The following is a 5889-nucleotide window of genomic DNA, read 5'->3' as shown; positions in this document are numbered from 1 at the left end:
GTACATGAAAGGACTTTTCACCTCAGCTCCTCCCACATAGCTAAGAGAGTTTGTAATATTTTCTTGTAGGAGTAAGTAGTGGCTCCAACGCTCCACTAACATGGTTAGTGATGTATGGGGTAACGATGTGTCTTGGAACTTTCACTTAATTCAGAAGCCTGTTAACAGGCCAGCATGTTTTCATACATGTATTGTATTTGTTGTAAGACTGATCTTTAACACTTGTAATGCATGTTGCTTTAACCATGTGTTCTACATATGAACTGATTCATTTGTTTTAATGCATCATTTATTAATGGAAATGTGTTGTATATGTTGTTAATGTTGTTCCGCCCGTGTCGACTTCTCTGTCAGACATCAAACAAACCTTTCACATGAACCTTGCTGCAACAACCGTCACAGTCATCTCAGACTGATCTGTGAGTGTTGTACGTGTTATCTTACCTTGTATGTTGTGACAACTGCATCCGAGTGGACTGCTCCACTGGAAGCTGTGCATGTCCTTTGTGTTGTGTGTTCCTAGCTGAGTTGGGATTGATCCCTTTCAACCTGGAACTCACCTTCACCTTTTCCCCCTCACAGTGAAAGAACCATTGACACAAGTACACTTACACTCACTAGGCACACAAACCTCACTTCTCGAAGACAAAGAAAACCACTCTCTTGTGCCAACAAGCAAGAGTTGAGGCAAATACTTAAGACAATGGAAACTAGGCCATCATACCGGATGGGACTCCCACAACAAATAGTGTGAGGTCTAGTTGGGACTTCATACTCGGGTGATCCCCTAAATGTTGGCAGGTGCAACACCATCAACACATTCCAACACGAAGCTAGAAATAAGCTCCTAAGGACATTCAGGAGGCATTTTTACAATATGTAACTCTTCCATATTTAATTTTTCTTCATGTTTTTCTACACAACACTGGCTATTGGTATGTATTACCCATATCCCCTCTAGTGAATTTGATAATTTCAATGTAATTAATGTATACATGCCAAACATCTACCTAAAGAATTTGAATGTTGGATATCCTTCAATGATTTCCAAGTAGATGGCCCAATTGTGAAATTAATTGTGCTTGGTGACTTTAATACAACCACAAGTCACAAAGAGAGGAAAGGAGGTAGTTTGGTTAATGATCCCTTCAAGGTGCACATGGAGGATTTCATTTCCTCTCTTTATTTCTCTTACATTCATACCTCTAAAGGGAAATACACCTGGTCTAATCAGCAAATAGGCCCCGGTGTCATTGTTCCCTTCTTGAATAGGTTTCTTGTCTTAGATTCATTCCTCAAGAGGAATTTCACCTTGTCTTCTTCCATTCTCTCCTATTCTAATTAATATCATCACCCCATCTCCCTCCACCTATCTTATCCCCTTGACTTCATTCCTATCCCTTTCCAATTCTACCCCCTATGGTTCCAATCCCAAAGCTCACATGCAGCAAAAAATAATAAAAGAAATTAAGTTGTAATATGGCAAGGTCCTCTCATATTTAAGTGAAATTAAAGAGACAACATTATAACATTATCAAGCATTGATCACTAAGTCTCAATTAGCTTCTCAAGAGGAAATAGACTTGATGTTTGACTTTGTGTGTTTGTTCCTTTTCTACATAATTTTTCCACTTATCCTATGCATCCTTTAAATTATGCTCTATTTTCACCATTTTCTCTTCCACTTCCCTAACCAACCTTGGCCCAATAATGGCTCTATAAATTAGGTTATCCCAACTCACAAGTGTGTTGCATTTTCTACCATAGAATGCTTCAAATGGGTTCATATTTTAAGATGCATGATACCATTTCTTATAATAAAAATTCAACCAAATGTAAATAATATTCTCATTTTGATTTTTATCCATCACATACATCCTTAATGTATCCCCAGTCACCCGATTTATCCTCTTTGTTTATCCATCTGATTTTGGGTGATATGTTGTACTAAGATTTAAATTTGTCCCAAATATCTTAGATAATACCCCCCAAAATTTTTGATGTGAAAATGGGATCTCTTTAAAAAAAATCTTTAGGAACATTTCACATCCTGACAATGCTCATCATTTCCTTATGCGTTAGATTCTTTGGAATAAAATTGGAATCCTTTCTGACCTTATCTACCATTACCACAATGGAATCATGTTGCCTTACAATCCTAGGAAATTTAGTAATGAAATCAATGGTAACAACTTCCCATTTCCACTCCGGAATGGAAAGTGGTTATAGCTATCCAATTGGATATTTGTGCTCAACCTTCACTTTTGACATTACATACATTTGGCTATATATTTAGCCACATCTTTCTTCAATCCTAGCCAAAAAATATTTCCCTCTTACAACTGCAATTGTCTTTTCATACCCTAGATGCCTAAAATAGGGTACTTTGTGCATTTCACTCAACACAAAATGTTTTAGCTCTTGATAATTTTACACATATACCTTTCCCATGTACATGTGACAGGATTCCATGCTCTTTTGACTCATAACATTTATATCTTGGTTGTAGCTTACCTTATTCCATGTTTTCTTTTATTTGCGCATAGTGCCAATCTAAATTTGTAGCCACCAAAATTATATCTTTTAAATCAAACCTATACATGTGTATGGCTACAACATGCATATCATGAACTCTTTGTTAAGTTCAACCACTTCATTTTCGTTTCTCTTGATATGATTTATATTGAAGTCATATTCACTCAAGAATTCCAACCATATAATTTGTATAACAATTTATGTTATTGTGAAAATAATATTTTAGACCACGTTGGTTTGTTCTTAATTCAAATTTCTTTCCCATGAGGTAATTCCTCCAAATTTATGGATGCCAACTCTAAGTCGCTTGTGGCATAATTTTTTCAACGTTCTTGACCCATGACATTTTACGTGCCAATTTTTTGTAAGAATTCCACCAAATCCTCCATTGCACACTTCAATAAATGCTATCAAACCCTTATTTTGATCAACAATTTTCAAAATTGGTGCACTAATCAATAAATCCTTCAAATACTAGAAATTTTCTTCACATCCATATGTCCATTTAAATTTCACACCATTCTTTTGCAATGATGTGATTAGGTGTGCAATCTTTGAAAAGTCTGTAATGAAACTTTTGTAATAACCATGAAGTCCCATGAATGATCTAACCTCTATAACATTCCTTGGTGTTGGCCGTACTTTAGTTTCCTTAATATTTTTTGTGTCCATCATATGCCTTTCTTTTAAATGATGTGGCACAAATAATGGACATGTTTTTCATAAAATGAACATTTTCTCAAGTTGGAATACAATTGATGCTCCCTCAATGCTTGTACTATCATTCTTAAGTGTTTCTCATGTTCTTCTTATAAATCATAAGATAAGTATGTCATCCAAGAAGACAATGAAAAATTTATTCAAGTAATTAATGAAAATGCCATTCATCAAACCCATGAAGATAGCTGGCACATTTGACAACCCAAATGGCACCACTACAAACTCATTATGGACCTATCACATTCTAAATGATATCTTGGTAATATCTTCTTCCATAATTCTCAACTAATGGTAGCCTAACACCAATTCAATCTTGGGGAAAATCTTGGTTCCTTTCAACTATTCAGAAAGATCATCCATACTTAGGAAAGGATACTTGTTTTTAATTGTCACCTTATTCAACCATCTAAAATCAATGCATAGTCTTAATTTTCTATGCTTATTAATGACAAAGAACACTAAGGCACCCTAAGGTGACACACTTGGGTATATGCAACCCGCTTTTTAAGCTACAATTGCAATCCCTTTGAATCTGGTTGCTCATTCTATAAGGAGTGTTAAACACTAGTCAAACTCCAAGCATCAAATCAATAGAGAAGTCAATGTCCCTCTTTGGTGGCAATCCTAGTATCTCCACAAACACATCATATTTTTTCAATACTAAAAGGTTTTCAATAATTGGTGCTTTATCCTTGAATTCCTCTTCCATATGAGTTTCAGAAATCTGGTACCAACTCTTGAAATTCCTTTTCAACTACATGGTTGAAATTTCTCTAATGGATATGGTCCTAGGAATCCCTTGAACTTTCCTTTTCTACATTCCTCATCAATACAAGTAAATTCCTTGTTATAATGATATAGCATAACATGATTATTTTCCAACCAATCTGTATCATTCAAACATTCATATGAACCCAAAGGTATGATGTCAAATCTACATTTTTACTGACTCCATTCATGTCCAATGGACATTCCTTAACCAAATCATTGTTGATTTTCTTCCTTGTTGTCCAAGTTTGCATATATCCTTGTTATATGTTTTCCCATGTATTCAACTATATAAACCTCTTGGATGTTTTGAATTATCCTCATCCATTTCCCTTTGTGAAGGAAATCCTTACGTTGGCTTGTTGGGGCCTTACCCAGGTTCAAAGGTGATTTAGCCAAACAAATCATGGTACTACTGGCCCTTTCGGCAATAGTTTGCGGAGCGCGGACTGAGGTCTCACCCGAAGTAGTATGGGAGGGTGCTAAAACCAGGTTTCTGCACCATGGAGATGTCTGATGGTTTCAAGTGGTACATGGTTCGACCCTGCGTGCACGTCGCTACGTGCACTTACCCGTCCCTCGCAGTCTGAGATGCTACCTTCGCAGCCCTACTTGGGGGCCAAACAATGTTATTACCCCAGTCCTTAGTAGCCTGATATTAGTTGACTAACTTAGCTTATATGTACACTTTCCATTGTACTTAACAATATTCACAATTCATATAAGTGCACGCAGTAAATAAACATTATAATTGTAAATGAGATCAACATGTAATAACTCAAGAACGGATACATGAAATTCAGATAAAACTTCTCTTTTATTATTCTCTTTCTTCGGTTACAGACTCTATTCTGCCATGCCCACTCAGCTGCAGGGGTTTGTGCACTCAACTGTGGACTCTACCAGGCCTCTGCACACTTAGCTACGGACTCTACCAGGCCTCTGCGCACTCAGCTGCAGAGCCTCTTCCTACTACTACTACCCAAGACACAATTATATTCTTCTTCTATGCTTCGCTATCTTATTCTATCCATTAGATCCTATCATCATATTCTTTACAACTTAGAGCCTCGCTCTATTTATACAATCCCATGGTCCGAGGACCATGGGTAGGCCGACTTTATATTCAAACTTAGGGTGGACAGCCCTATGACTCTAACATACATTCCACGCCTGCAATTCGCAGAGATTTACAATAATATCACTGTTATAGATCTGATCAAAAAATATAAGATAATATAAATATATCCAAGAAATAACAAGATATGAATATAGATAGAGATGCTTCACTTTATTGATTAAACCCTTAAGGTAGGGCAACACCATACATTCACTCCTTAAGGAAGGAGAACACTCCACAAGCCATATGCCTGTTCATACAATAATCCTTGACATCTCTCAATGGGGAGTCTCTAGCCTCTATATAGGCCTCATACATACAATACCATGGGTCATTACCATGGTTCCCTCAATACCATCTATCTAATACCATGGGCCCATTACATTATTACTAACTACTTGTGGTCCCTTACATGATACAGGTTAACCACCTTATTTATTACTATGTCCCATCCCATTATTACATTATTCCCTTGGGTACCTCCCTTTGTACCCCATATTATCCCCCCTAGGTATACTACATTCCACCCTCAACGTTTTTCATCCTCGAAACATGGGAAGAACACAAATAATAAGATCTACTCAAAAGAGTAGTCCACTGGTACCATGCACATGCATCTAGCCATCCAAGAGAAAGGTGAACTCTCGATATTGCTAGTGCCTCGCTCGCTTGAGATCGAAGTTGATCCTCGTAGCTCTTCTGTGTTGATGTATAGTAGGTAGATCTTCGCCGCTCTCTATATGCCA

The sequence above is a fragment of the Pinus tabuliformis genome, chromosome J (assembly GCF_031772625.1).
Source record: "Pinus tabuliformis cultivar Carrire ecotype Pingquan chromosome J, CPIR1, whole genome shotgun sequence".
In the NCBI taxonomy this organism is placed as follows: domain Eukaryota; kingdom Viridiplantae; phylum Streptophyta; class Pinopsida; order Pinales; family Pinaceae; genus Pinus; species Pinus tabuliformis.
The sequence above is the reverse complement of the archived record's forward strand: the minus strand, read 5'-3'. Positions refer to the sequence as shown.